General features: G+C 46.8%; 1 non-coding gene across 1 annotated transcript; it reads right to left on the reverse strand.

Annotated features, from left to right (window-relative positions):
* Positions 1 to 6078: 6078 nt before the first annotated feature.
* LOC121552005 lies at positions 6079 to 6131 on the reverse strand. The gene has a single exon (XR_005997140.1). It is a non-coding gene; the product is annotated as a U7 small nuclear RNA (small nuclear RNA).
* Between the last annotated feature and the right edge of the window lie 6461 nt (positions 6132 to 12592).

The raw sequence follows: 12592 nt of genomic DNA on the forward strand, positions 1-12592 counted from the left end.
CGTGGAACTGTTTGAAATGTTTAGCCTTTGCTGTCTTATCTATAATGGATTAATAGAATGCGTTGTAATGTCAGAAAACTGTGACACGCATCAAACTGGCATAGCACAGACTAGTCAAATAGCACAGACAAGTCAAAGGAGAAAAATACAAAGCCATTTCAAGTCAGCAGAATTGTTCTGTAAAGTTGTCCAGGGGGAGAGAGAGAGAGCGATAAGAAGATTTAAACTGTACATTTTACAGAGTAGTTGCACATTGATAATGACTATAAACAGCCTGAAAAATGCCATTTTGACTAGTAGAACATTTTCCCTAAAGAGAAGTCCCATCCTCTCTGTAATCCGCCCAGCAGACCTGGGTTCAAATAATATTAGAAATCTTTCAAATATGTTTAGCGTTTGTCACGGAATCAGCCGAGGCTGCTCCTCCTCCTTGCTCGGGCAGGCTTCGGCGTTCGTCGTCCCCGGAGTACTAGCTGCCACCGATCTATGTTTCTGTGTTTGACTTATTTTGTCTTGATTGTGTACACCTGTTTCCTATTATGTTGTATTGTATTCCCTATTTAACCCTCTGTTGTTCATTGTGTGTTGTGTGTGATTGTTCTCGTCATTTTCGGCAGTTGCTAGTGTGCGGGTATTCCCCTCCCTGTTTGGAGGTTGTTTTGTATGCTGGTTACTTTGTTAGTAAAGTATCGTTTCCAGTAGCTCGGTGTCCTGCGTTTGACTTCGCCTACCGCATTCACGTCGCACTCTGACAGAATCACACACCACTCATGGAGTCAGCAGGAGAGGCGGTGCCAGCTGGATCTATGGAGGCACGCGTTGAACACCAAGCGGCCATGATCCAGGCTCTCGGCACCGCCATGGAACGGGTGGTGAACACCAATGAGCGATGGGAAAGAGGGGGTCTACCTATACCCCCCCCCCCCAACGATACCACCACCATCGGCGATGCCCATCGTTTCACCTCCGGGGTCCAGTGGGATTCGGCTCTCGCTCCTGAGGGCTTATGATGGCACAGCGGCCGGGTGCCAGGGTTTCCTACTCCAGGTTGAACTCTACCTAGCAACCATTCACCCGGCGCCCTCGGGATACGAGAGCGTGTCCGCCCTCATCTCCTGTCTGTCCGGCAAGGCGCTGGAGTGGGCCAACGCCAAGTGGGGTGAGATAGACGCCGCTACGGTCAGCTATGCGGAGTTCACCCGCCGCTGAAGGGCAGAATTCGATCATCCACCAGAGGGTAAAGCGGCGGGTGAGCGTCTATTCCACCTTAGACAGGGGAGGAGGAGCGGGCAGGAGTTCGCGCTGGACTTTGCGCTGGACTTCCGGACGCTGGCTGCCAACGCGGGATGGAATGAGAGGGCCCTCATCGACCACTATAGATGTAGCCTGAGGGAGGACGTGCGTCGGGAATTGGCCTGCAGGGACACCAACCTCAGCTTTGATCAACTGGTGGACATGTCGATTCGCCTGGATACCCTGTTGGCTACCCGCGGACGTCCGGATTCGGGGCCGTCCATTCCATCCCCCAGCACTTCCGAGCCGACCCCTATGGAGCTCGGGGGTGCTGGTGCTAGGGAGACCAGGAGGGAGGCCGTCCCCTGCACCAACTGTGGCCGCAGAGGACACACTGCTGGTCGGTGCTGGGGAAGGTCTCCTAGGAATCGAGGCAGTGGACGACGCACTGATGAGTCATTCCAGGTGAGTAGGCACCCAACTCACCCAGAGCTCTCTGTTGATCATATGTGTATTAAAGTGGTGTTTCCCGAGGTTTCTCCTCACTCCCAGCATAAGGCGCTAGTAGATTCAGGCGCAGCTGGGAATTTTATCGATCGCCAGTTCACCTATAAGTTAGGGATTCCTATCGTACCTGTTGATGTGCCCTTCCCTATTCATGCCCTAGATAGCCGCCCTTTGGGGTCAGGATTGATTAGGGAGGTCACGGCGCCTCTCCGGATGAAAACGCAGGAGGGCCATGAGGAGATATTACGTTTGTATTTGATTGATTCTCCTGCGTTTCCCGTGGTGTTGGGGCTTCCCTGGTTAACATCTCATGACCCCAACATATCATGGCAGCAGAGAGCTCTCAAGGGATGGTCTGATCAGTGTACTGGGCGGTGTGTAGGCGTTTCCGTAGGGGCAACGACGGTGGAAAGCCCGAACCAAGTTCCCACCTTGCACATTCCACCTGAGTATGCCGATTTGGCACTCGCCTTCAGTAAGAAGAAGGCGACTCAATTACCACCTCATCGACAGGGGGATTGTGCGATAGACCTCCAAGTAGGCGCTGCGCTTCCACGTAGTCACGTGTATCCTCTGTCTCAGGAGGAGACGGCCGCTATGGAGACCTACGTCACCGAATCTCTGAGACAGGGTTACATATGGCCGTCCATTTCCCCTGCGTCCTCAAGTTAACTTTTTGTGAAGAAGAAGGATGGGGGTTTACGCCCGTGTATTGATTACCGTGGTCTAAATCAGATCACAATCAAATACAGCTATCCTCTCCCTCTGATTGCTAGTATGACGGAGTCATTACACGGGGCGCGATTCTTCACAAAATTGGATCTCAGGAGCACGTACAACCTGGTGCGCATTAGGGAGGGAGATGAGTTGAAGACAGCATTCAGTACCACCTCGGGTCACTATGAGTACCTTGTCATGCCATATGGTTTAATGAATGCTCCTTCAGTCTTCCAATCATTTGTGGACGAGATTTTCCGGGACTTGCATGGACAGGGTGTTGTGGTATATATTGATGACATTCTAATATACTCCGCTACACGAGCCGAGCATGTGTCCCTGGTGCGTCGAGTGCTTGGTAGACTGTTGGAGCATGACCTGTATGCGAAGGCGGAGAAATGTCTGTTCTTCCAGGAGTCCATCTCCTTCCTGGGACATCGGTTGTCCGCGTCAGGGGTAGAGATGGAGATTGACCGCGTTTCTGCCATGCGTAATTGGCAGACTCCCACCACGGTAAAGGAGGTGCAGCGCTTCTTGGGTTTTGCCAATTACTACCGGAGGTTTATCCGGGGCTTTGGACAGGTAGCAGCTCCCATTACCTCTCTGCTAAAGGGGGGTCCGGTGCGCCTGCAGTCGTCAGCTGAGGCGGACAGGGCATTTAAACGTCTGAAGGACCTGTTTACCTCGGCTCCGGTGCTGGCGCATCCGGATCCCTCTTTGGCATTCCAGGTGGAGGTGACGCTTCCGAGGCTGGGATCGGCGCTGTGCTGTCTCAGCGCTCGGGTACGCCACCTAAACTCCACCCCTGTGCTTTCTATTCTAAGAAGCTCAGTCCGGCGGAGCGCAATTATGACGTGGGGGACAGGGAGCTGCTAGCTGTGGTTCAAGCCCTGAAGGTGTGGAGACATTGGCTTGAGGGGACTAAACACCCCTTTCTCATTCTGACTGACCATCGTAACCTGGAGTACATCCGGGCAGCGAGGAGGCTGAACCCTCGCCAGGCAAGGTGGTCAATGTTTTTCTCCCGCTTTGTATTTAAGCTCACCTATAGACCAGGGTCCCAAAACGCTAAGGCAGACGCCCTGTCCCGACTATATGACACAGAGGAGAGGTCCATTGAGCCCACTCCCATACTCCCGTAGTCTTGTCTGGTGGCACCGGTGGTGTGGGAGGTTGATGCGGAAATCGAGCAGGCGTTATGTTCCGATCCTACTCCTCCACAGTGTCCAGAGGGTCGGAGGTACGTGCCGCTCGAGGTTTCGCGATTGTTTGATATACTGGGTTCACACGTCACCCTCCTCTGGTCATCCGGGTATTGGTCGGACAGTGCACTGCCTTAGTGGGAAGTACTGGTGGCCAACCTTAGCGAAGGACGTGAGGGTTTATGTTTCCTCCTGCTCGGTGTGCGCCCAGTGTAAGGCACCTAGACACCTGCCCAGGGGGAAGTTACAACCCCTAACCGTTCCACAACGGCCGTGGTCTCACCTATCGGTGGATTTTGTCACGGACCTTCCCCCCTCGCAGGGGAACACTACGATCTTGGTCGTTGTGGATCGGTTTTCTAAAGCCTGCCGTCTCATTCCCCTGCCAGGTCTCCCTACTGCCCTACAAACTGCTGAGGCCCTGTTTACACAAGTCTTCCGGCACTATGGGGTGCCTGAGGATATAGTGTCTGATCGGGGTCCCCAGTTCACCTCTAGAGTCTGGAGGGCGTTTATGGAACGTCTGGGAGTCTCGATTAGCCTTACCTCAGGTTTTCACCCCGAGAGTAATGGGCAGGTGCAGAGAGTGAACCAGGATGTGGGTAAGTTTCTGAGGTCGTATTGCCAGGACCGGCAAGAGGAGTGGTCGGGATATATTCCCTGGGCAGAGATAGCCCAAAACTCACTCCGCCATTCGTCCACTAACCTTACGCCTTTCCAGTGTGTGCTAGGGTATCAGCCGGTTCTGGCACCTTGGCATCAGAGCCAGACCGAAGCCCCTGCGGTGGACGAGTGGTTTCGGCGCTCGGAAGAAACTTGGAACGCTGCGCATGTCCATCTGCAGTGGGCTATCAGGCGGCAAAAGGCGAGCGCCGATCGCCACCGCAGTGAGGCTCCGGTGTATGCACCGGGAGATCGGGTCTGGCTTTCGACCCGAAACCTGCCCCTTCGCCTGCCCTGCCGGAAGCTGGGTCGGCGGTTTGTGGGGCCATTTAAAGTCCTGAGGAGACTGAACGAGGTATGCTATAGGTTACAACTGCCCATTAATTACCACATTAACCCCTCGTTCCATGTGTCTCTCCTCAGGCCGGTGGTGGCTGGTCCACTCCAGGAGAGTGAGGTACGAGAGGCTCCTCCGCCCCCGTTGGACATCGAGGGGGCTCCGGCGTACTCAGTCCGTTCCATCTTGGATTCGAGGCGTCGGACGGGGGGCCTGCAGTATCTCGTGGAGTGGGAGGGGTACGGTCCGGAGGAACGGTGCTGGGTTCCCAGGAGGGACATCCTAGATCCCTCCATGTTGAGGGACTTCCACCGGAGTCATCCGACTCGCCCTGCTCCGCGTCCTCCTGGCCGTCCCCGAGGCCGGGGTCGGCGCACGGCTGGAGCCGCGTGTCAAAGGGGGGGTACTGTCACGGAATCAGCCGAGGCTGCTCCTCCTCCTTGCTCGGGCAGGCTTCGGCGTTCGTTGTCCCCGGAGTACTAGCTGCCACCGATCTATGTTTCTGTGTTTGACTTGTTTTGTCTTGATTGTGTACACCTGTTTCCTATTATGTTGTATTGTATTCCTTATTTAACCCTCTGTTGTTCATTGTGTGTTGTGTGTGATTATTCTCGTCATTTTCGGCAGTTGCTAGTGTGCGGGTATTCCCCTCCCTGTTTGGAGGTTGTTTTGTATGCTGGTTACTTTGTTAGTAAAATATCGTTTCCAGTAGCTCGGTGTCCTGCGTTTGACTTCGCCTACCGCATTCACGTCGCACTCTGACAGCGTTTGCTTTAGCCTGCCTGGAGTGCCAGATGGACAGGATTGGCAGTTTTACGACAATCCTATTGGTTCCCTTGCACCAGGCAAGGTCAATCAAGCCCAGCTCAAGTATTTGAAAGAATTTCAAATAGTAATGAACCCAGGCCGGCTGCCCAGTCGCCAGTGATAATTATAAAAGATTACTCCTCCCAAGCCGTTTAACCTACTGTCTAAATTGACTTCTGATCTACACATCCAAAGCCCTAATTTACATAATTATATTTGCAATGTGCACGGCTGCACAAGGTGCCCAGGGTCAAGTTATTGCCAATACCAACACAAACACGGCGTGTCAAATGTGAGTCAGAGCTGAGTGTCGACCTTTTCTCAGTGACACAAGGTTATGAAAACCCCATTGTAGTTTGTCTATTTATATATATTTCTACCCCCCCGCCCTATACTATAGTGTATACTATGGTAGGAATACTATAGTATTCACTGTAGTATTTACTGTAGAATACTGTACTATTTACAGTATACTAAAGTATAAATACTGTAGTAAAAAAATAGTAGTATATACTAAAGTAATTGCAGACTGTAGTATACTGTAGTGTTTTTGGGGACATTACTGTAGTATTTACTAAAGTGTTTTTGTTTTATTATCTTTGACATAGAAGTGGAGGCTTTCTCCTTGAGGAAACCTACTGGAGAAATACTAAAAGAGTACATTTTCCAAAACCTGTAGGTAGGTAAAACTGGGGTCTGAACAGAGATTTCAGAGCTTCTGCTCTTTTCTATAACGTGTAGGGAACACAATATATAATCTATACATATAGTTTCTTACATGAAGGTGGCACAAATTAGGATTTGTGGGAGGGGAATGGGCAGGGTATATGCAAATTAAATACTGTATTATTTACTATAGTTAGAAAAATTTAGTGTTTTTGCGGACTGTAGTGTTTTTGCAGACATTTCTGTAGTATTTACTACAGAGTTTCTTTGTGGATAATACTGTAGTGTTTAGTAAAGTATTCCACAGTATACTACAAAATTCTACACTAAGTACTACACATGATCGAGGTATACTACAGTCTACTACAAAATTCTACAGGAAGTACTGTAGTATTCTATAGTCAACTGTAGTATTTTTTATGTGGGTATGTATATTATGCATTTTCTTGAGTTCATGCAGTTCTATATATTTATGTTGTGTGTTTGTGTGTGTGTACTGTAGGTGCTTGCATATTTATGTGTATGCCTATGAATGTGCGTGTCTGACTGAATCTTTATTAGCACTGGTTATTTGATTAGAGTATGTGTGTTTTTGTGAGAGACTATCCATGTATGTCTGTGCTCCTACAGTGTTTACGCAGGCCCCCATCATGCTTCCTGGCCTCAGTGCTGCTGTCCAATGCCTGTCCAGATGGGCCTCGGAACACACACCAGCTGTGATCTACCCAGGGTAAACCAGAGGGGTCAGGGGTCAGCTGTGATATACCCAGGGTAAACCAGAGGGGTCAGCTGTGATCTACCCAGGGTAAACCAGAGGGGTCAAGGGTCAGCTGTTATCTACCCAGAGTAAACCAGAGGGGTCAGGGGTAATCTGTGATCTACCCAGGGTAAACCAGAGGGGTCAGGGGTCAGCTGTGATCTACCCAGGGTATACCAGAGGGGTCAGGGGTCAGCTGTGATCTACCCAGGGTATACCAGAGGGGTCAGGGGTCAGCTGTGATCTACCCAGGGTAAACCAGAGGGGTCAGGGGTCAGCTGTGATCTACCCAGGCTATACCAGAGGGGTCAGGGGTCAGCTGTGATCTACCCAGGGTATACCAGAGAGGTCAGGGTCAGCTGTGGCTAGCAAAAAACCCTTCCCCATTCACCATCCATTCTTCCATCCATCCCTCCATCAAAAAACATCCCTCCATCAACATCCTTCCATCCCAGATTGGGAGCAACAGACGCCAGCTGGTCAGAATCGTAAGCCAGACAGGAGTCACAGGTCATCAGTTTCTAATGGGCATATGATATCACAGCTTCTGGAGCACAGAAGGCAGATAATGGTATCGAAAGGGCCACCACAGCTACACAACATTTAGCTAGAATAGATAAGATGAGGGACTGCCAGAGAATGGGTCGTGGGGTATGTGGAAAAGTGAAAGTTTAGCAGAATGAGATATGGAAGTGTGTCAGCTTTTTAATAACAGCGTGCCATGAACTGAAAATATAATTGCATTATAGAGCGGGAGAGAGAGACACACAGAGAGAGAGAGAGCATGAGAGAGAGAGATTGTGACTTGTTGAACCTGATGCATAGTAGTTATTTGGCTGTTGGCAGGGTGTGTGTGTGTGTCAGGGGGAGGGAATCTGGGCAGGCATGTTTTGATAAGGCTTTGTGTGTCGGCGATGACATCCTGATGTGACGCGTCAACGATGCTAAAACTAGCGACTAGCGTGGATCATGGCCTTAATCTAATTCATCCAGTCATCTGGGCTTAATGAAAGTCAGCATGTGGCCTGCGGATGCAGTGAGGTTAGTGACCCATTGCTAACTGTAGCCTCAGACCGCTACCTATTTTAGCTACCTACTCCAATTCCCTTGGCACAATGGCAGTGAAAGTAGTATGTGACATAGGGATACATTGGCTAGCATCTCAGTGCTAACTGAAGCCTCTTACTTCAAGCTCCTATGCCCCATTTCAAAATACACAAAAGGCTAAAAGCAGTTAGTGAGCCCTACGTACTACTAAATATACTACAGTGAAGGTGATCATTACAGTGGTTAACTGTTAGATGATATACTGTTAGCATTAGCAAGGGCTAACCCTAGTAGTGTGTCCTTATCAATCTTAAGGCTAACGACTGTAACTTCAGTTTCCCTACGGACATGCTAATGGGAGTTAGCCTGTGGCTTGAGGACACACTAGGTTTAGCCTCCAACCCCTAACTGTAGCGTTTGACTGCTAACTATTGTAATGTCCACTCCCCGTGAAGCGTCCGTTTCCCTATGGAAATGCTAATGGGGGTTAGACAATGGCTTAAGGACACACTACGGTTAGCCTGACACCACTAACTGTAGCATCTGACTGCTAACCGCTGTCACGTACACTCCCCCTGAAAGTGCTAATGAGCGCTACACCTGGCAACATCTGGAGCCTGCCATTTCCCAATGCTAATCACAGCCTGCTACGCCCTCATTAAAACAGGAGAGAAGCCTTAATGTACAATATTCCCTCCTCCATCCTCAACCATTAGGTACTGGGGACTGGCAACCAATTACCTCTATTGTCCCTTGCTCCTCGTTATAAAGAAACAACTATACTGTTGCAGTCATAACACAAGTGACTCTATGCTGAATTTGGTTGTCATATATTGGCAGGTTCGCTAGCAACAAACTATTTAGCCAAGGTCGTTTCTAGCCTAGTGTTTGATATGAAATGCAATCTCCTCGTAAAGAACAGTGTCGAGTGTCCTGACGAGAAGGCAAACTCAGGCAAAATCAGGCATCATCATTATTGAATTATTGAATGTCAATTGAAAACAGCTTAAACAAATGCAAATGCAGTTACTTTGCTGTTACTCTGGTTGCAGAGGTCGCGACTATGTTAGCCGTAGCTAGTTGGCTAGCTAGCAAGCAAGGGATAAGAATGTTGCCAGCGAGCATGGCAACGGCACATATAGAACGAACAACTGGGTCGCGTCCATGAATATAGAACTAATCGAACGAATGACTGGGTTGTGTCTCTAGCAACCAAAAGATGAGAAAATATGAATTTGCTTATAGCCTAAAAATTAAAATATAGATGAAAATATGTTATTTCTACCGGTATAATTTGTGCTTGAGTATTGTTTTCTTTGACAACTGTGGTATAAGCGGGATAAATGCCTCCATAAATGCCTCCACATTACCTTAGACAAATTAACGGCACAAAGGGCATTTTTTCCAAGGTAATGAATAGAACGTTGGCATTTATACCTTACTTATACCATGGGATTGTTGAATACTCAATTCTGATTGGCTAGAAGGGCATTCTAGAGCCTGCATTATTTCCCTACAATGCACAGGATAATTAAATGGCTATGTAGTTAATTGTTGCATGTTCTATGTTCTATGTTTAAGCTGCTTTTGAAAGCAAATGTAGAACTACATAATTTGAAGTGCTTTGAGGTTCTATGAAAAGCACAATAGAAATGTAATAAATTATTATTATTATCATTTATAATTTGACACAGTAGTATCATTATGTAAATGTTCAGCAATTCCCGTACATCTCACCATCCAGACAATAGCTCAGCCACCTATCAACGTTTCACAATGCACATAGCATGGATAGCGTCAGGTGAATTTCTAGGTGAAATATGTCTCTAGCATATCTGTATGAGGCATGAACACAATGATCACGGATGTTGGTCTCTGTTCATCTCACAGGGACCATTACAGGCATCATGGGACACTGATCTTATGCAAGTGCTTTTGTTCATGTAGGCATAGAACATATGGGATTAAAGACAGAATATATATTGTTATGTATGATAATCCATCATCCAACTCTTATAAACAGAGAAAAAAGTAGAGAGAGAGAAAGAGAGACAGAGAGAGAAACAGATAGAGAGAGAGAGAAAGATAGACAGAAACAGAGAGAGAAACAGAGAGAAACAGAGAGAGAGAGAGAGACAGAGGGAGAAAGAGAGAACCTGAAGTAGGTTGATGAATATGAGATGAGACTTAGTCTGAGTACATGATCTGACCTAGTCAACCTGCCTCCTCCACTCCCTGCCTGGCTAATAAGCTGTGAGCTACCAGCCCATCAGCGGGGGTACCAGCAATACACCACTATACTTCCCTCAGCAGCCTGGATACAACAAGAACGGACATCTACGGAAAAAACTGTAGGCGATTGCAAGTGCTGGCCGGCAATCATTCCTTGCTGAATTGCCCCAATCTCAAGGTCTCAGATAAACTGATGATTTCCAATCCAAATTATTTTCTCCATTCTCAGGAGAGAAAGTGTTCCTCTCCTCTATCAACATGGTTCTCTTCATCAGCACTTTGTTTCTCCTACCTCTAGTTACCATGATATGTCACAACAGAAAATAGTCCAGTAAATATGAATATCATTCAGTCATCTTTTTCTGATGTTTCATATCTGCAGTAAAAAAGAAACTATGGTTCTCCAATAGCTGCAATTGGCTTCTTATGTGTCTGCGATGTGTCCCAGTCTGGGTTTCCAAACGAAACGGTGCAATTATTGTTTTTAATTGAGGTCAACCTTGTTAATTAACTCACAAATGAATTTAGCCGGCTGGAAAGTGAAAATGCAGAGTGAGGGTGCGAGAGGTTTGGAGACAACAAACGAGAGGAAGAGGAGAATGTGCTAGACCTGGGGGAGTAAAAACACAAAAGCAGTTCAATGTTGACAGATTGCAAGAATCATTGCTCGGCTGCTGTACATGTTTTCACCTGGAGTCTGGGGTAAATTAAGGGGAGTTTCCCGGTAAGCTTACGAAAGTTTGCGGAATAAAAGTTAAAAGACTCTGCACACTGCATTCTATGCTCCTATGGGATTTATTGACAATGTTTCGACCACTCAGGTCTTCATCATGACTCCATTGAGAACAAACCCATATCACGGAATAACGACATAGGCTTTGAAAAGCGTTTGCTCCAGGGTTGGGGTCAATTCTGAATTGAGTTGCGAATTGCTCTTTAATTCCAATTCAATTCTTGAATTTGAATTGAATTAGAATTGGCCACAACCCACAGGAAGCAGAATTTGAATTGAATTTGAATTAAAGGAAGTATAATGTAATTCAATGAAATTCAAATGGCTTATGCATTTATATTTTACATCATGTATGGATACCACTACCATTTAGCATAATTCCCTTCATGTCTTTAGGTATCAGAATACATTTCCCAGAATGCATTAGATCAAACACTGCAGTATGGAAGGGAACAATCTATCAACTCATGACAAAGAAAAATACTGTTTGATATCTTTGAGTTATAATCAAACTAATATTTGAAATGGTATGTGTATTCTTTACATTAATAAGTGGTATATCCTTTTGATAAATGATTTGTCAAATGAATGAGACTTTCATGTTTCATGTCTTAGTTGAATTGGTTTAAATTCAACTTTCCTTCAATTCAAATTCAAATTAATTGTTTGAATTGAATTAAATTCAGAAATTCAGAATTGACCCCAACCCTGGTTTGCACCAGTGCAAAGGTTACAGCTGTTTTTCCAAAGCTAATAACATTATAAAGGTTGAAGAAAAGGTAAAAGAGCATGTTAAAGACACTTCCATGATTTTAGCTTGACATAAATAGGCCTATACCGTAGATTCTGCACTTCTAACGCTCTCTGACAAAATAAAATCATTGAACTTAATTATGTAAAACTTATTTTCCAGGAGTGAACTTCAGGTTCAGGCAATGAGCTCTGAGTTCTAATACGTTTAATCTTGAGGAAGCAGTGACAGTGCCAGAGGATATAAGGGTTTCTCTATAGGTGGATGCTCTAGTGGGTGGTGTGGTGTGGGCACTGGGTGATTGACAGGAGGTGTGATGGCTGATGGGAGTCGTGAGGGAGCTGCAAACAGTAGACATCCGCGCACTAAGCAGTCCCCTTCACATCAGGAGGGGAGGACACATCACATCCATCCATCTATGGAGTCTTATCTAACCATATGTTTTTTCTCACCAACCCACTGTGTTCAGACTTCAATGTTCATTCTATGTTCATCATTACTTATTATATGTCTTCACATCCATAAAAAAGTTGTACTTCTTCATTCAAATGTATTCTGTTTGTTTTGCATAAATACTTAATGTGATGTATGCATGTATGCTGCAGAGACTTCTTTTTGTAGTTTAATTCCCATTTCTGCTGGTCTAGGTTCTGATCAATCTCTGAAGTATCAACCGATATCTCAATGAAAAAATATACACATCATTGATTTTCACACCAACTCACCCCTTTCCCTACTCCAGAGATATATTCTCTGTACTTAGATGCCCTCATGTCCTGACCGCCTAAATCATCCACCCCTCCTCCCCTGCCCCAGTGGTTTGTCCCAGTGCCAGTTGGTTTGTCCACCTGTGACAGGCAGTGCCTGTTCTCAATATCTCCTCTCCTCTTTCATCCACCATCATTCTAAAAGCCCTGAGTGCACTGTTTGAATAACAACA

The sequence above is a fragment of the Coregonus clupeaformis genome, unplaced genomic scaffold (genome assembly GCF_020615455.1).
Source record: "Coregonus clupeaformis isolate EN_2021a unplaced genomic scaffold, ASM2061545v1 scaf0824, whole genome shotgun sequence".
In the NCBI taxonomy this organism is placed as follows: domain Eukaryota; kingdom Metazoa; phylum Chordata; class Actinopteri; order Salmoniformes; family Salmonidae; genus Coregonus; species Coregonus clupeaformis.